Source organism: Haplochromis burtoni, unplaced genomic scaffold (assembly GCF_018398535.1).
Source record: "Haplochromis burtoni strain Fernald_Lab_line unplaced genomic scaffold, NCSU_Asbu1 Contig_738, whole genome shotgun sequence".
NCBI classification, from domain to species: Eukaryota; Metazoa; Chordata; class Actinopteri; order Cichliformes; family Cichlidae; genus Haplochromis; species Haplochromis burtoni.
The window spans coordinates 81,382-101,379 of NW_024583099.1; the positions used below are offsets into that span (position 1 = coordinate 81,382).

At 42.6% G+C, this 19,998-nt stretch overlaps 1 long non-coding RNA gene and 1 other non-coding gene across 2 annotated transcripts; one reads left to right on the forward strand and one right to left on the reverse strand.

Annotated features, from left to right (window-relative positions):
* The first annotated feature begins 2,573 nt into the window (after positions 1–2,573).
* Positions 2,574–18,709, forward strand: LOC121812695. Its single transcript, XR_006053247.1, has 3 exons — positions 2,574–4,630; positions 5,197–6,646; positions 13,153–18,709. It is a non-coding gene; the product is annotated as an uncharacterized LOC121812695 (long non-coding RNA).
* On the reverse strand, positions 6,496–6,568 carry trnar-ccu. The gene has a single exon. It is a non-coding gene; the product is annotated as a tRNA-Arg (tRNA).
* Positions 18,710–19,998: the final 1,289 nt, after the last annotated feature.

Consider the following 19,998-nt stretch of genomic DNA (forward strand, 5'->3'; position numbering starts at 1 on the left):
TGATTATTTAAGACCTTGTATGTGAGGAGCAGGATTTTGAATTCAATTTTGGATTTAACAGGAAGCCAATGAAGGGAAGCCAAAACAGGAGAAATCTGCTCTCTCTTTCTAGTCCCTGTCAGCAAGAGTACTGACAGCAAAGGCGGGCTAGTTTCAGTGGCTATAATGGGGTCCCAAATGAGTCAGGAAAACTTACAAGATGATTGTGAGACTGTGGAAGAAACTGAACAGGTTGGATTGGGGAGAAAGGTAGAGGGAGAATCTACGATGCAGGCTGGTTGCAATGGTGACAGTGTGGCAAACATGGAGTGCGATTATGAATCGGATTCTGATTGTTTCTCTGTTGCAGAAAGTGTTTCCCAAACTGAAAATTTGTACTCTTTAGAAGAAATTAACTCATTCTTGGACGACAGTTATGGGAGATCAGTTTGATTGATTGATTGATTGATCATACTTTATTCATCCCAAGTGAAATTGGGTTAAGGCTGCCAGCCGTACCAGCGCCATCTTACCCTTCCGGTCAGAGGGGTATAACATGGAAAAAGCACAACATGAGGAAAGATAAGGAGAAAAAAATAACTCCCCCCAGACTGAGCTCCACCAGGGAGATCAGTTTGAGAACAGAAAAAAACACCTCTGCACATGAAAAAACTCTTAATACACCAAAGAAACACATGACAAGCAACAGGGGTGGGTAAAGGGTGAGAGACAGCCAATGTAGACACATCCGGACCTGCGCTGGTCTGGATGTGTCCCCTCCTTGATCCACTGTCAGTATCAGAGGGGAATAAGCGTCGAGGGCGTTTGGAGGGGGAGGGGGGATGAGTGTACATCTGCATGTGTATATATGTCTGTGTGCGTGTGTGTGTGTCCAGAGTTCAGCTGAGACAGTGTCCTCCTCCCTGCCAGGCTAAGTAAACAGTCTTCCAGCCAACCCAGGTGGCCTTGCATAGAATGGGAAGAACAGTCTAAACACAGTCGTTATCAGGGTGTTGTTGTTCAGCTCCAGCCTTGAGACCGCAGCTGGCGCCGAAGGGGTATCCGCAAGAAGTGATGGTGGTTTTTACTTTAGCGCAAACAACTCATATGAATTTCAAAGCTGTTCTAACAGTCCAACACTGGTCTCTCAATCTCCCGTTGGAGAGTGTGGAGCAGGGAAATTATTTTACTGCTATTGGTAAATAATCATCATCATTACCATTGCATTAATAATATAATCTGCAGCATTGATATTGCATTCGGAGGTTTAAACAGTGTGTGTGTCTTTCAGAAAGACTAAGTTGCAGAGAGTTTGCAGAAGTGAAAGCAGAAGTGAAAGCAGAGTCTAAGTTATTCTGAGAAGCAGGTTAGACGAGGCTATTTGAATTACTAGGTTATTCAAATTGTCTGTTATACTTTTATATTCTTTTATTAAGCTCTTAGTAGAGGTTCTTGATTAAAACATTTATTCAACATAGTACATGTAGTTTCAGTTCGGTTATTACACATAAGGATGAGCCTCTGGTCTGGTAAAAGGTCAGAAGTGCAACGGGTGAGATGAGAGAGCATTTAAGGTCAACACACACACACACACACACACACACACACACACACACACACACACACACACACACACACACACACACACACACACACACACACACACACTCAGTTAGAGAGAATCATTTATAGGTGGAAGTTTAATCATGTTTTGCTTGGGGTTGCAAAAAGAGCAGTTTGTCGCAGAACTGCTGCTGAGGTGTCAAGATGACAAGAGAGCATCCGGCAGTGACAGGAAGTACCGGCCATGAAGATAGAAGACAACGTTCTTTAAACTGTGTTAAAAGTCATTGTGGTTTTGATTTGACGTATGTATATATTCTGTCTGTGACGTATGAAGGGGCGTCATTAATTCAAACCCTGATGCTATAAAAATCTGTGTATGCTTTGATTAAGTCGAAGATCAATTCCTGTCTGCGTACAGACTGGTCTTCCCACGCGTGTATTCATTAAAATCAATTGGTTAACCAAGATCTTCTGGACCTGGTTGTTTGTACTCGCCTTCCTCAATTATGTGAACCTTAACAAGAGCCATGAGCTTCTCCATGATGTTATCCAAACTTACGTTCCGTGATGTTGTCATTCTTGTGCTCAAAGAGCCGATTCTGAGAACTCACGAGCGCAGTGAGCTTCTCCAAGATGTGATCGAGTTTGCACTCAGAGGTCTTGTTCTGAGTATTCACGGCAGCCGTAAGCTTCTCCAAGATCTTATCCGTGCTGCACTCAATGAGCCCCTTTTCAGAAACTCACGCCTCGTCCCATTGTTTCAATCCCAGCAGGCAGCCTTGTGGGGGTTTGAACAGCCGGTTCTGCTTTCTTAATTCTTCGACAAGCCAGGGCCAAGCCAGCCTCAATCAGCAATAACCCTGTTATCATGGTTCCGAATAGGTAGATATCTTCAGCAGTCAGGCTCACCCGAGCCCAGACTTCTCGTTGAGAAAAGGGTGTCAATTGCATTCAGGGACCAGTTGATCAAATCCATAATTCCTCTTTTAGGTTTTAGAGAACAGACTGTGAGAGAGTGTTCCAGGGAAAAGTAATACAAAAAACATGAGACTAGACAAGGACACAAGAGGCTAAGCAGGGAAGCTAAGGCAGAGGAGGAGGAGGAGAAAAGTGCGACTGCCTTCGCCGAGAGCACGAGAGAAGGTAACGGACTATTTTCCTGAGGTTGACAAGTTTATTCAGTTTGTGACGACAATACAGAAAGTTGTTGGTGTGGATCTCCTGGACGAGAAGAAGTGATATCATTTAAGTAACCATGTTACTAATTTAAGACAGGGGAAAAGAGCAGGTAAAACTCATTTGAGGAAAAAGTAAAATCTTTATTAATCGCAAGATGGTCAGCCATCACTCTGTGTTTCTTATATACTTTTTCTTCTTCGCTGCTTTTCTACCTTCTCCGAAAATGGAAAATCTAAAGGTGGCCTCTTTGAATATAAATCAAACTGTCACAGATTATTAGGCAGAGGACTCACTCGCAGCAGTCTGAAGTTTAGAGAGACGGTGAGGGTTTATTTACAGTGTGGCGCCAAGTGAGAATATCTACATATATACAGTGAGACAGATAACACGGGGCTCCAGGGGGTGGAGTGGGGTCCGAGGGGAAGGTCCAAGGCGAGGTACATCTTCAACTTAATCCACAACTCACTCTGAATGTCCACTCCAAAATGCTCACGCTCACTCACACACATCCACAGAAATCCAGACGGCAGGGAATCTAGAAGTCCTGTACACAGAGAAAAACAATGTTAGGAGGAAACTCTAGGTGATCACAAGGAATACTTCCAAAGGCTAGGCTGACGCTAGGTAATGTGACAATCCAGCGAGGAAGCAGCCTCTCTTGCCATCTTAAGTAGTCTGCCAGGATCAGTGTGAATGAGCCACAGGTGCGTGTTCAGGGCGGGTTCAGAGGCGGGGAATCAAGGTCCAGTTCCGCCCTGGTGGGAGAGGCGAAGACAAAAAACACACACACCACGACCTCTCCAGATCTTGAGAACCATGACACAAACAGAAGAAGCTAGATCTTTTTTTTTTTACAAGAAACCCATAGTGATAATGTTATTGAAACAGAATGGGGGTTAGGCTGGATGGGGCAATGCATATTTAGTCATGGAATTAATTGCTGTGCAGTGGTCGGTATCTTATTTTCGCCAACTCTGTACATCCAAATTTTGGGAAGTGTTGAATATATTAATGGCAGGATTTTACAAGTAAGGGCAGAAATTCAGGGTGTTGTCATTCATTTTATTAATGTGTATTAAGAAATAATCCAATGAGTAGATAGTTTACCTGGGTCAGAATAGCTGAAGGTAGATGCCACGCAGCCAGGTTAGACAGGTTTTATCTGTCTGGATCTTGTAGCACTCATGTCGTGAATTGTGGGTTTACAGATCACCACATGATTTTAATGGATTCGGTTCTTACTTTTACAGGGACACAGATATCTTTTTGGCATTTTAACACTAAACTGTTTAATTTTTGTGAAAATTTTAAATTGTTTTGGGCTTTCTGGAGATCAAAGAAGCATGAGTTTCAATCTCTGATTGGGTGGTGGGAGGTAGGGAAAGCTGAAATCAGGAGTTTCTGCCAGCAATATACTTATAAATCCACTGACAACATTAGGAGGGTGATTTGGCAACTAAACTCTCTCTGCTGCCTATAAAGGGGGACCTTGCCTTGTTACAAAATCTGGAGACCAGTGACTCTTTTATGTACAGACTATAACATTCTTTCAAAGGTGTTATCCAATAGACTGAAAAATTTTATTGACCTCCCCATTTCCAGTGGATCAGTCATACTGTGTTCCAGACAGATCTGTTAGACAACTTATTTCTTATGAGAGATGATTTTGCTGTCTGTGAGACATACAGTATGACCTAAACGTGGGGATTATCTCTATTGATCAGGAGAAGGTTTTTGATCTTGTAGATCATACTTTTCTTTTTTCAACCTTGCAAGCATTTGGTGTGGGAAATGTTTTTCTTTCTTGGGTGAAATTACTTTATGCCTATGCTAGTTGTGTAGTGAAGGTGGCAGGTGGGTTGAGTAACCCTGTATCAGTTCATTAGGCAGGGTTGTCCCATTTCAGGTGTAAAATTATGATATTATTTTATGCCATGTTAGACCCCGAAATAAAGATTGTGAATTATTATGTAGTTTAAGTTGGCATTATTCTCCTGAATTAGAAGAAGGTGATAATTATTGCAGTATTTAAACTGATTTGCATTGCATTAGACTGCTGATTTATTGTGAATGAATGATATTGTTTATGATGCATTATACTGTTGAGTTATAAGGAATACTGTTCGCAGAAAGTCATCGCCTTATTTGTCTGATTAGAAGAGAATAGAACATGCTGGAGTTTTCTGCCCCATCTCAGCACGAGCAGATAAACAGGGAGCCAAGGTCGTAGCTTAGGCGCCGTGTGAGAGAAAGAATGTGAATGTTTAGGCTTTTATGATAAGATGGGAGAACCAGAGGCTATAAGAGTTTGAGCAATGCTCCACCACTTTGAGATTTGAGGCTGTCTGCATCAGTGTCCATCTCCCACGTGTGTGATCATTAAATCATCGTTTGACTCAACCCGACCGGACCAGTGTTGTTATTGTGGTTTTTCTCTTGTCTCCATCCCCAATATTTTGAACCTTAACACAGGTCAGCTGTATTGTTTAGCAACTGAACCTCTTTTATTTAGATTGAGAGCAAAATTAAAAGGTCTTACCCTACTGGGTATGGGTCACAGTTCTTCGGTAGTTGTTTCTGCTTATGCTGATGATGTTAATATCTTTATTAGTAATCAACATGATGTGAATGAACTGAGTGAAAGTTTAACTATGTATGAAAAGGCTTCTTTGGCCAAAGTTATCTGGGACAAAAGCGAGGCCTTATTGGTGGGTAAATGATGCGTAGAGAACAGTCCAACCCTGCCAGGAAATTTGTGCTGAGGAAGGAATGGTATTAAGACACTGGGACTTTTTATAGGTAATGAAAAATTTCAGAAAAAGAAGTGGGAGGGCATACGGGAAGAAGTTAAGTCAAAGTTGTCTAATTGGACATGGTTGCTACCCCAGCTGTGATATAGGCGTAGGGCTCTGAATGCCAGTAATCTGTTTGCCTCGTCCCTGTGGCACAAGCTTGTGGTGTTGGTTCCACCTGCTAGGCTGGTTAAAGATGTTCAGTGTTTCATTGTGGATTTTTTCTGGTCTGGGCAGCATTGGCTTTATTTGGGGCCATTTATGTTGTCTGTTGACACTTGTGAAACCACCTTGTAACCCGGTAAAGGACCAGGGCGCCTGACTGCAGCTTCATAGAAAATGAGCAATCAGAAGTAGTTTCGACTATGGAGCCTGAGTGTGTGAATAAAACACAGGAAACCAAAATAGAGCTCAAAATATATATATTATGTTTGTTATGAGAAATATATAGACAGATGTACAAAAAAATAAAAAAAAATACCAGAGAGTACCAACAATTTTAATCACTGAATCTAGTTCCATTAAAAGAGGGGGAGTAGAAGGAGCACATGTGGCGTGCTCAAACACAGCTGAATCAAATGCTTGAATTACCTTTTCAGCATGGCATCAAGTTTGGCAAAGGCCTGATAACCCGCCATTCATTTGATTCAGCTGTGTTCCAGCAAGGATGCATCTAAAAGCTAAAGAAAAGTAGCTCTTCAGGACTGGAGTTGGAAGCCTCTGTGCTATGCTATGTACAGATAGGGAGTCGCCCTCGGTGATCGGGGGCCGTTATAGTATTCGACTGACTCACTCGGCGCTTGTACTACAGGGTTCATGGTCTACGTTTTTGGGGAGCAGGTCCTGACTGTCATCTGTTATTGGACACAGTTCAGAGAATCTGGCCATCCAAAAAACATAGCAGAGGATGGTTTCGATCTATTGACCTCTTGGTTATGCGCCCAGCATGCTTCCGCTGCGCCACTCTGCTGCTGGACTGCACCCTAAATGGGACTCGAATCCACAATCCCTGGCTTAGGAGGCCAGTGCCTTATCCATTAGGCCACCAGGGCTGATGAGTGCTTGTCTTCCTTTCTTTGGAGGTTGTTTCGGGTGTTCGAGTGAAAGCCATGGTTTCAAGCTGAGTGTAGGTTTCCTTCGAATGGAGCCTTAGCTTGACGCTCCGCTTAGTCCCTCTTTCCATATCCAAAAAACCAAAAAACAAAACAACAGTCCTTGATAGTTTCTCAATATTTACTTCAAAAGTCCAAACAGGTACACAGCAACAGAATTCCAAATTACGAAAACTTATAAAGCTCAATTCAAAATGGATGAAGAGAGATTGCGAGGTCAAAAAACCATGTGGCTCCACTCTCCTCTCGCCCAACTTCCTGTTTTTTCTGCACTATCAAAATAAAAGCATACATTTCAAATTAAACTGCATGTAGGCTTCTACATTACCGGCCCCTAATTGTTATCAATGGCTTTGAAACAATTACTCCAAAATCTTTAACTTAAATGAAAAGGTCTATGGCTACATTACTTAATTGAACTTCAACTATCTTAAAGAAATCTTCTTTCACTTTCCTCCCCTCAGAGGAAACTAGTTCTTGACTTTCGAAGAGTGCATCAATTATCTTCAGCTTCTTGCAAAAGGCACAGCTTTGTAACTGGTCGGCAAAGCTCATTGGTCTTGGTCTTTACTTTCACCTGACGCACCAGACCTTTCTGGTCTGGAAAGGTCTCTACGATTCTTCCTAGTGGCCATGAATTTCTGGGTGCTGTGTCATCTACGATCAGCACAACATCACCAACATGGAAATTTCTCTTAGGTGTAGTCCATCGTTGACGCTCTTGGAGCTGCATGAGGTATTCCTTGCACCAGCGTTTCCAAAAAATGTCTGCAAGATATTGGATTTGTCTCCACCTGCGATTTACATACTGGGCATCCTTGTTGAAGATTCCTGGGGGTAATTCTGGCTTAACCTTCAGCAACAGGAGATGGTTGGGTGTTAAAGCCTCCAGGTCATTGGGATCTGAAGATTCCTTTGTAATAGGCCTGCTGTTTATAATAGCCTCAGCTTCACACAGCAAGGTGTGGAGACCTTCTTCATCCAACAGTTGTTCTTTTACTGTGACGTTCAAAATTTTTCTCACTGAGCGGATGAGTCTCTCCCAGCTTCCTCCATGGTGAGATCCTGCTGGTGGATTAAAATGCCATTGGATCCCCCTTTGCTGCAATGATTTTATGATCATACTGGAGTTCCATTCTTTAATTGCTTTCTTTAACTCACTGTTAGCTGATCGGAAGTTGGTTCCATTATCCGAGTACATCTCTTTAACTTGTCCTCTTCTGGCAAGGAATCTTCTGATGGCGTTGAGACACGCATCAGTGTCAAGTGAAGATGCAACCTCCAGATGTACAGCTCGTGTGGTAAGACATGTGAAAATGACACCATATCTCTTTACTTGACTTCTTCCCCTTTTTACCAGGAATGGACCAAAGTAGTCAACACCTACTTTGGTGAACGGAGGGTCATCAGGCAGGATCCTGCATTTTGGTAAATCTGCCATTATTTGTTTGCCAGCACTTCCGTGTAGCCTTTTACAGGTGACACATTTTGACAAGAACCTTCTAATGGCTCCATTTGCTCCAGGGATCCAAAATTTTTGACGCAGATGAGCCAACATGTGATTCCGTCCGGCGTGAGCTGTAACATCATGGGTATGTCTTAACACAAGCTGTGTGATATGTGAGTCCTTTGGCAAGATGACTTGCTGCTTAGCATCATCTGGCATTGCTGCTCGACTCAACCTTCCTCCAACTCTTATGACTCCATCTTGCAGTACTGGAGTCAACTTGTAGAGAGAGCCTTTTTTCTTCACCCTTTGATGTTCTTTCAGCATTGCCAAGTCCTGTTCAAAACTTTGCTTCTGACAGTACTTCACAATTTCCATTTCTGCTTCAGACAAATCGTCACAGGTTAGATTTTTTCCCTTGAAAGCTTTCTTGAATTGGCTCATCCTGATTTCCTCACTCATTGTGCTTGCTTCCTTTCTCTTTGCTATTAATTCCTTAAGCAAACTCTTCAGTTTCATGAACCAGGCTACAGCACGCTTTAGCTTTGTCCAAGATGAGTAGTGATTCATCAGCTGGTCTACTGAGACTTTGAGCCCTTGCATCTGAATGACATGTGTCTGAGCTTCTCTTTTGACCTCTAAGTCATCAAAATCCAGCATTCTGGGATCTGGATTCTTCGGCCACTGATCTTCTGAGCAGAATAGGAAACTTGGACCCGAAAGCCAATCGCCACATTTTAAGAATGCTGCAACAGTCTGTCCTCTAGAGACATGATCTGCTGGATTCAAAGTGGTATTGACATATCTCCACTGCTGAATGTGAGAATAGCTCAAGATTACTGAGATCCTATTAGAAACAAAGGTCTTGAATCTTGTACCTTCACTATTCAAGTACTTTAGCACAGCCGTGCTATCTGTCCAAAAAACAGATTCATGCAGTTCTACTTCTAGTTCCTTCTTTAGAAGTTTATCCATCTTCACTGCAACTGTTGCGGGAATCAGTTCCATTCGTGGGATGGTTGGACACTTCAAAGGTGCAACCCTTGCCTTTGCCATTACCAAGGTGGACTGAGTCTCGCCACTTGCATTGTGCAGCAACAGGTAGCTTGCTGTTCCATAAGCGTCTTCGCTTGCATCAGCAAAATGATGCAGCTGCGCAAAGACTGGTGCACCAAAATGCTTTGACTTGATGCTCCTGTCAACTCCAAAGTCGTCAAGCCTTTGCAAATCTGCAACCCACTTATTCCAGCTCTTAATGACATCCTCTGGTAGGGATTCATCCCAGCCGTATTTCCTCCGACATAAATCGTGCAAGATTTTTTTTTGCACACAGAATCACCGGAGCAACAAATCCCAGTGGATCAAAGATGGAGCTGAGAAGGGAAAGCAGTCCTCTTCTAGTGTTCGGTCTGTTTTTAAGGTTGATCTTGAACTTGAACTGATCTGATTCAGCGCACCACTGAATTCCCAATGCTTTTTCCATCGGCAAATTACTCTCGTCCAGATTCAGAACTTTAAATCCTTGTGCTCTTTCTTCATCAGGAATTGAGTTGAGCAACTTTCTGCTGTTGCTTGACCATTTTGTTAGTCGAAATCCGCCTTTTGCCAACATGTTCCTCAAGTCAGTACACAGGGTGATTGCTGCGTCTTCCTCTGCAATTGACTTAAGACAGTCGTCCACATAAAAATTTTTCTTGACTGTCCTTGCAGCTTCTTGACCAAATTCCCTTCGAAATCAGTAGCGCATTTCTGAAGTGCAAAAGATGCAACACTTGGCGAAGAGGTGGCACCAAAGATGTGGACCAACATTTTGTGTTCTGCAAGCTTCTCCTTGTAATTCCCATCAGACCACCAAAGAAACCTGAGGAGATCTGTATCTTCCTTGCTGACTCTGACCTGGTGGAACATGGCCTCCACGTCAGCCATTACTGCCACAGTCTCCTGTCGAAACCTCAGGAGGACTCCCACCAGTGAGCTTGTCAAATCCGGTCCCTGCAAGAGATGCTGGTTCAGCGATGTTCCTTGAAAGCTTGCCCCACAGTCGAAGACAACACGTAACTTTTGCTTGACTGGATGTCTCACTCCATGATGAGGCAAATACCATGTTCGTCCCTCCAGTGACTTACATTCAGCATCGTTCAGTTTGATCGCGTAACCCTTTTTTAGGATATCATCCATATTTGCAACATATTCCTCGTAAAACTTGACATCTCTGGTGAATCTTTTCTGTAAGTTCAGCGCACGTTGCACTGCGACTTCTCTGTTGCTTGGCAAGCACAGCGCCTTGCTTCTCACTGGAAGACAAATACTATAATGGCCATCCTCCAGTTTTGCAGACTGAGACACCATGTTCAGAAACTGACGATCTTCCTTGGACATTTCAAGATTTTCGTCTTGTCCCGCATCAGGAAAGTCCTGCTTAAACTGTAGCTGCCAGAGCTCTTCCAACCTGGCTACTGATATCCTATTCACAGTCACTTGTGCCAATCTGTTTCTCCCACTCATGTCGCCTCCACTCCTAAGTGGTCCATTTACTGTCCAACCTAATATTGTTCTCACTGCGTAGGGTCCATTGTCCACGCTGTTTACCACCTTAAGCGGTTCCATGGCTTTGGGAACATTCACTCCTATGAGTAATCCAACATCCACTTGGATAGTGGGAAGTTTCACTTCCGTCAGGTGTGACCACCTGTCAACATCCTCCTGGCATGGGATATTGTTTTTACTTACAGGAATGTGGTCTTGTGCATACACCTCTGAAAGTTTAATAAACTGGCTACCATCGAGACTACTGACTTCCAGTCCAGTCACAATGCAGGTGTTCACAACAGATTCATTTCCCATCTTCCTTACCGGCCCCAGTCATGCTGAAAGTTGCTGTTGTTTGTACAAGAGCACTTGATACGAACTGTTGAGCCGCCCCCTTGCTGTTTCTTCTTGTGAGTCCCTATTGGTGATGTGCAGCAGGGTAGGATGCAGTCGAGAGCATTCTTGACAATGGAGCTTGTCTTTGCAACTGCTACTCATGTGACCATGTTTCAAACAGGCAAAACACAGTCCTAAGCTCCTTAAAAACTCAATCTTGTCCTTATGAGGCTTGTCCTTGAGCTTTCTGCAGATTTGGAGGTTGTGTTGCTCTCCCTTGCAATAAACACAAGGCTTGCTGCTTGAATCCACTGGGACAGTCCGTGGTTTTGATGCCACTTGTTTGGCACTTTATGTCTTGTTTTCCATTTGAGGGTCAGTGATTGCTGTTGTAAACACTTTCTTTGGTTTGAATGCCTCTGCATATTGTGGCTTTGCTCTTTGCCTGAATGAGTCCTTCACACCTGTTGTAGTTTCCCTTATATTTCCATAAAGTGGGTGTAGCACGTACCTAACTTGCTGATTGATAAAGTTGACAAAATCCTTAAACTTGACTCTTTTCTTCGTTTTGTCTTGCAGGTCACAAGCATATTTTCGCCACGATTCTTTAAGTTTGTAAGGAAGCTTGTTAGCTAATGCCCTTAGGTTAGACGTATTATCCAAGTCTTCCATGTAGTTAACATCTGTCATTGCATTGTAGCAGCCGGTAAGAAACAATGCAAAGGACTGTAGTGCAGTGCCGTCTTCTGGCTTAATTGTCTGCCAATCCAAGGCCTCCTTTATGTAGGCTTCAGCTATCTTAAAGTCATCTCCAAAAAACTCTTTGAGCATTTGTTTCGGCTTTGTATAACCCACTGAAGGTTCCATGTGGATGCAACTTTTAACCAACTCATGGGGCTGTCCACTCGTGTACTGCAGCAAATACTGTAGACGATCACGATTATTATCAGTGCGGTTTTCAATTCCATGTTCAATGGAACCGATAAAAGAGTTGTATTCAAGTGGATCTCCGTTGAAAGTTGGAATGGAGATGTCAGGTAATAGAGAAGCTTTGTGATTCTTTACCAGGTACTTAGTGACATTAACTTGCTGAGAAATGGCTTGACACAAACTATCGAGCACAGGTTCACCAGCCCTTTCAGTGCTTGGCGCAGGCACTGTCCTTTCTTGCATTGGTGTCTGCACATCGTCGTCATCGTAGGGTGCAGATGAGACGTATTGCGATGTTGGGTGGAATGTGGTTTTAATCTCAGTTTTGCCATTCTGATCATCATCTGCAAAAATGCTCATGTCTGGCTGTGTATCTTCATATTTTTGCAAAACTTCCAGTTTTGCATCTGACTCAGCAAGGGCAGTCTGCATAGCATGCATTTCCTTTTTAGCCTTTATTGCAGCCTCTCTTTGTTTTTCTTCCGCCTGCAATTGAGCTTCTTTTCCTTTCATTTCTGCATACCAATCCGCTTCTTCCTTTTCTATTGCCAAACTCTTCTCCAGAGCTGCAGCCTTTGCCTTTAATGCAGCACGCTCCATTTCTACCTTTAATCTAATAGAGGAAGATGTAGAGGAAAGGTTGTGATCCAGATCTACTGGAGCGTTTGCTTGCCGACTTGATGATATGGACCTATTATCTGCCTGCTTTCCTATGCCGTCCTCTCTGTTCTGTTCAGAGCGTTTCATGACTTCATTCATCCACCCTTCACATTTCCAAAAGAAATCATTCAGGGACTTGTTCTTTGGATCAAACCAACTATTTTTATCTTCCAAAAATTCATCTTCACTCATAAGTTGTTGCAGTTCAGAATTTAGGCTAGCAAAGTCTTGCTGCAAAGAGCTAAAGTCAACTCGTAATTTATTTTTAACGAGGTCAACATTTGCATCATCTTCCATTAATTGCTCAATTTCTTTTTTCATGCCTGTTAATTGAGAGAGCTTATGTCTACGTGTGTTGACATTTCTAGTCTTGCAGTCTTCCATAACCTTCTGAGTCATTTTTACAATCCTTTTTCCACTGTTTTGTTCGTCCATGGGCAGCAAAATTACAAACTCAATCAATACACATGCACCTCAGCAAATCAAAAAAGGGCAAGGCAATTTAAAACTTACGGTTTTCCATCTTCAGTTTTTCCTCAGTTCGGTATTTCCTTCTTACTTTATAATCAGGTGTTTTCAAACTCCATTAATCTGTGAAGAGCTGGTTTTTTGACTAATGTAGGTTTCCTTCGAATGGAGCCTTAGCTTGACGCTCCGCTTAGTCCCTCTTTCCATATCCAAAAAACCAAAAAACAAAACAACAGTCCTTGATAGTTTCTCAATATTTACTTCAAAAGTCCAAACAGGTACACAGCAACAGAATTCCAAATTACGAAAACTTATAAAGCTCAATTCAAAATGGATGAAGAGAGATTGCGAGGTCAAAAAACCATGTGGCTCCACTCTCCTCTCGCCCAACTTCCTGTTTTTTCTGCACTATCAAAATAAAAGCATACATTTCAAATTAAACTGCATGTAGGCTTCTACACTGAGTTTTAATTCAAAGATGAAGCTGTATTTAAAAACATTTGAGAAATGCTGAGAAAATAAATTACACTCTGTACACACTCTGGGCAACTGACTGTCCAGAACTTGGCATTTGTATTGTCTGTTGAGACAAACCACATGAAGACCAGAGAATACCAATGATTCGGATCACTGAATCTAGTTTCATTATCTGCATCTGTTCTCTTTCTTCCCATGTCAGAGGGAGGTCAAGGACTTGTGGATATAATGGCTATCATGACCACTGCCTTCAGGTTACAAATCACTCTTAAGATGCTTTATGGACGTAGCTACTGATGGCTTCTCTTGGCTCGGCTGCTTCTCCAGAAAGCTAGATATCCTGGACTGGATAAGCATCTGTTTTTGCTTAAAACAGCAGAGCTTGATATGATGGGTTTACCACCTTTTTATCATTCAGTGTTGGATGCTTGGAAAACGCTGATGATTTTCTGTGATCCTGACCTAGACCTGGCCTGTGGCTTTTTGAGGAACCATTGTTTCACAATGACTTTTTTGTATGGGATTGTTTGCTGTTATTACCTACAATAAGGACCAAGTTCATTCAAGCTGGGATTTTGAAACTGGGTCACCTCGCAAGACTATCGATAGGAAGGATATTCGATCTCACTAACATTAAGTCCACCAGAATCTTAAAGAGGATCCTGGAAGAGGTCTGGGAGTCCTTACCCGTGTCACTGAAAGTATTTGCTGAAAACTGCGATCTAGCGGACCAGTGGCATAATGAATATGAGCACGTATTTCCAGTACTTTCAGCTGCATCAGCTTTTGATGGCTGGCATGAGGAGAATGAACTGCTGAACTGTTGGGTATTCTCAGTTCATGTGGGAAGAAGCACTTGTATCAAAGTTGTGTCCAGGTGCTGAACTTGTGCTCTCTAGCAGGGGTCAGGGAGTCAAGGTGGACACAGATTTTTGATTCAGACCTTGCCCCAAAGGGCAGATGGAGGGTCCTGTATAAGCCACCTGTTGAGAAGCAGGTTGGTGACCTCCAGTGTAGGAATATACATGGATTGATAGCTATGAACAGACACAGAGCTCACTTTGACCCGACTACAAGGGGTGCTTTTTTTTTTTTTTTGTGAAAAACAGGAGTCGCTGGAACACTTGTTTTTGTCCTGTGTGAGGTTAAAAAGCCTGTTTAGTTTATTGCAGGAATGGGTGGAAGCCCTCGGTGAGCGTTTTTTTATGGCTGTTTTTGTTTTTAGTCTTAAGTACAGAGCTTTGAAAAAGAAGACTCATGTCTTAATTAATTTCCTTCTTGGAATGGCTGAGTTAGCAATTTGGAAAACAAGGAAGAATAAAATGCTTTGACAGGGTAGGAATGATGCAGCACTTAGTTTTAAGGGGTTAGTCGCATCGAGATTGAAAGTGGAGCATGCTTTTTATAGAGTTACTTGTAATCTACAGATGTTTACAGATTTGTGGTGTATTCGAAATTTTTATGTTCATTGAGGAAGGATGGTGCACTTGTTTTGCATTTTTAGAGTATTATAATTATTATTATTATTATTATTATTGTATTTGTTTTGATAACTACACGTTCATCGAAGTGTGTGGGGTTTTTGGGTGGTGTTTTTGTGATTTTTCCTTTGACTTTGTGAGTGTTTGTATTATTGAATTGTGATTTGAATAAATGCGTTTGTTAAAGGTCTTTCTTTCTGTCTTTCTTTGTCTTTCTAAGGATGACCTTTGAAAACATAAATCTAACCATAAATCGTCGGAGAGTCATTTTTAATGAATTGCATATTTGATTGCAATCAGTATTTTGAGTTGTGTTGCAATCATGTTATTGCTTTGTGTCATTGTGTTATAAATTTTGCTTGTGCAACAAATAACTCTCTGCTTACCCCCCGTCTCACACATAAACACCCAGAGTGTCACCAGCAGGCTGCAGGATGCCAGCTTCTACAACAAATCAGCTTCATGCACAGACACACACACACACACACACATGTGCGTGTATGTTTGTGTGCTGGTGAATGTTCTTAAGCACTGAGAGTATTAGAGGCAGATGTAAGGGATGCTAATGAACTTATGGCCACTGTAAGGCCTGGCTTGGATGGTCCTAGCATACATACATTGTGTGTGTCTGTGTGTGTACTTCCCTGCACGTTTGAGCACCCTGATATTCTTTTTATCAAGCCAAGTGAGAAGTGAGCAAGTCAAGGTTAAATACAGGAGCACAGGAAGGGGCTGTGCATTTTAATTAAGCTTGAGGAAACACTCTGCAATTCCCCTAAATGCCCCTTGTGATGTATGACAGGAACCGGTGTTGTCTATTTTTCTTCTGAAGAGGAACTTTTGTGTACTTGGACACAGAGGCTGGGCCAAAGTGCCTGTTCTTTTGAGCTTTATTGACTTCTGGCACTGCGAGCTGAGGCAGTGTGATAGAGGAAAAAATAAGGTTCCGGGTATCCAGCTCAAATACATCTGCTATGCACTTTCTGTGTGTGGGTGTGCATTTGTACTGGTGTATATTTGCACAGTATTTCACCATCAGAGATGGGCAATAACACGTAATCTGATTAGTTTTTTCAAGTAATGAATAAAGTAAGGGATTACTATTGCAAAAATAAAGTAATTAGATACTGTTACTTTCCAGTAAGCACACTGAGTTGCTGTGTTACTAAACTGTGATTTTGTTTGTGGGAGTGTCACATGACATTCAATTCAATTCAAATCAAATTCTTTATTGTCCCAAAAAGGAAATTAGTTTAGCAACAGGATAAAAGTAAGCAAAACAATAATATAAAATGACAATAATAGTAATAGAAAATCCCAGAACGGTTCTATGCCATTTAGGAGACAGGATGCAGTAGGGATAAAAGAAACCTGGAGTCTTTTGGTCTTCCTCAGAGCTACTCACTGTACCAACTCAAACTCACTGTGAAGTGGATGGTTGGAATAATTAACAATAGAATGAGCCTTTCTAAGCACATTTTTATTGTAAATGGCCAAAAGTCCATCTTGCCAGCGCCCTGAAATTTTGCTAGCAGTTTTTTCAAAAGACCCAACCGATTCTTATTCTTCACTGTCAGGTTACCAAACCAGGCAGCGATACAAAAAGACATCACAGATTCGATAAAACGTCTATAAAACAACGACAACATCTCAGATGAGACATTAAAAGATTTCATTTTCCTTAAAATGAACAGTCTTGGTTGAACTTTTTTAATAGTGGCATCAGCATGAGATTCAAAACAGTTTATGATCAAGTACCACACCTAGATATTTGTAACTCTCAGCAATCCCGATTTCAGCAGCTTGAATGATAGTAGGTGATGAGCTATAACATGACTTCCTAAAATCAATAATCATGTTTTTAGTTTTTGAAACATTTAGTGAAAGGAAGGACTGATCACACTAATCCACATCATCTGGGGGACGAGTCAGTCAGTGACTGACGATCACTGTGTCGTGATCCAGTAGAGGAGGAGAGCACATCAGGAATCACATGATTCACCCTCACACATTGTGACCTATTGATCAGAAAGTCTGTCACCCAGCCGACCAGACTAGTGTCAAGCTTGAAATGATTGTAGAGCCTGTCAGCAAGTAAGAAGGGTTGAATTGTATTGAATGCCGATGGAAAGTCAGCAAATAATAATCTTGCATGGGTGTGGGGGGCCTCAAGATGCTTATACAAGAGATGCAGGAGTGAGACAACAGCATCCTCCACACCTCTCCCTGCTCTACAGGTGAATTGGAAGGGGTCAAGATGGTGTTCAACATGCATTAAAATCTCCTTTTTAATTATCTTCTCAAATGACTTCATCACTAAAGAAGTCAGAGCCACAGGCCTAAAATCATTCAGTGCCTTAGGAGAACTGCCCTTAGCAACAGGAACAATGACAGCATATTTCCAAATCTTAGGTACAGTCTGTAGCTCTAAAGAAAGTGAGAAAATGTGATGAAAACTCCCACTCAGCTGATCAGCACAGGTTCTCAGTACCTGTCCACAGACATTGTCAGGTCCAGGACTCTTGCTTTTCGTGTGTCTAAAGAGATTAGCTACCCCCCTCTCATTAATATAAAATAACTGGGGAGTGATAGTCTTTTCCCTCAGTGTGCTGGTCTGCCTAGAACAGTCGAGATTCTCAAAACGCAGGTAAAAACTGTTAAGACTGTCTGCCAGATGTTTGTCAGAGGTAAACCGCTCTAGAGTAATATTACTTTTACCTTAAGTCTGTAGCCCTGTCATTGTTTTCACACCAGCCAATCTCTTTTGAAGTTGTTACTGCTGAGTTCTGCCTCAATCTTATTTCTGTACCTCATCTTGGCGATCTTTATTGCAGCCCTCACCTCCTTCCTCAATATTCTCATAGTGGGAACGTCGCCCTTGTTAAAAGCAATTTTCCCTTTAAGAATCAGATCCTTAATATCTTTAGAGAGCCACAGTTTGTTATTAGGGAAAGTCTTAAATTCTCTGACTGGAACCACAGAGTCTTTGCAAAAAGAGATGTAGCTACACACCACATCAGTGAGTTCATCCAAATCAGAAGTGCTCTCTTGAAAGAAGGATCAGTCAGTGCAATCAAAACACCCCTGAAAGGCAACACAACTGTCTTCTGTCCAGACATTAGTCTGCTTCACACAGGCCTTCTCCCTCCTAATCACAGATCTGTAAGCAGGGAGGAGGTGAACAACATTGTGATCTGAAGAACCTAGCGCAGGTCCGGCCACAGACTTGTATGCCCCCTTAATTGGTCCATAACACAAATCCAGCGTTTTATTATGCCTTGAAGGACAAGTGACATATTGTAAGAAATTGTTCAGTGATTTCTTAAGATTACAATTGTTAAAATCACCAAGAGTAAAATTAGGAGCATCTGGAGAGAGTTTGCAGATTGTGGCGTTGGCAGCAACTTTAACGTCTGCTTTAGGATGAATGTAAACAACAGTGACAAAAATTTGAGGGAATTCCCTCGGTAAGTAAAAGGCCTGACAGATACTGAAAGGAGCTCGATGTCGGGAAGACACAACTGCTCCCGCACAGTAAAATTATTACACCAGCCCTGGTTGATATACAAACATACCCCTCCTCTGTGAGATTTGCGTGTTACTCCAGTTCTAATCCAATCTGACAGGGGTCCCAAAGCCGCTGATTCGCAGTGAAGTGTCACTGTCCATATCGGTCAGCAACGTCTCAGTAAGCGCCATCAGGCAAGCCTCCCTGCATTCCCGTAGATCAGGGGTCCCCAATCCCAGTCCACGAGACCCGGTGTCCCGGGTTTTAGATCTCACCCTGGGTCAACACACCTGAATCACATGATTAGTTTATTACCAGGCCTCTGGAGAACTTCAAGACATTTTGAGAAGGTAATTTATCCATTTAAATCAGCTGTGATGGATCAAGGACACATCTAAAACCTGCGGGGACACCGGCCGTCGTGGACTGGGATTGGGGACCCCTGCCGTAGATGAAGCATGTTCCCTTGTAATTCATCCGTTTTGTTTCTAAGAAATTGGATGTTGAAGGCAGAGGAACACGATTCTTCCTCCGAAGTTTCCTTACAAGCACAGGTGCCCCCCAGGGTAGCACAGGTGCCCCCCAGGGATGTGTGCTCAGCCCCCTGCTGTACACCCTGTTCACCCACGACTGTACAGCAACACACAGCTACAACGCCATCATCAAATTTGCAGACGACACCCCCATCATTGGCTGCATTTCTGATGGAGATGAGACGGCATGCAGGGCAGAGGTGAAGGTCCTGACATCACTGTGCCGCGACAACAACCTGGTGCTTAACGTCAGAAAAACCAAGGAGCTCATCGTGGATTACAGGAGACTGCAGAGAGGAGGCCACACCCCCATCCACATCGAAGGAACAGAGGTGGAGAGAGTCAGCTGCTTCAGATTCCTGGGCATCAACATCAGCGAGGATCCGAGCTGGTCACACCATGTTGGTGTCATGACAAAAGCAGCAAGACAGCGGCTCTTCTTCCTGCAGTGCCTGAGAAGATTCGGCATGAACTCCAGAATACTTACAAACTTCTATCAATGCACGATTGAAAGTATTCTGACTGGCTGCATCACCACTCGGTACGGGAGCTGTAATGCTCTGCAGAGGGTGGTGAGATCAGCGCAGCGCATCACCAGGACTGAACTGGCAGCCATGCAGGATCTCTACAGACAGCGCTGCATGAGGCAGCGGATCCTCTCTGATCCCGGCCACACACTTTTCACACTCCTGCCATCTGGCAGGCGGTTCAGGAGCATCCAGACCTGCACTACCAGACACAGGGACAGTTTTTACCCACAATTACAGGACTCTGCACACTGTCACTTCAACAAATGCAACTTAAATGCTCATTGCACAACTTTGTATAACCTGCAGATACTCTTGCACAAACTTATAAATACAAACTTGTCTTAAATGTAAATACCAACTAAATTCTCTAATATTCTTTCCTCTACTTTTTATTGTTGTTATTATTATTATTATTTTATTACTACCACTGCTATTTTCTGTTATTTTCTTCTCAATATAACTGCACACTCT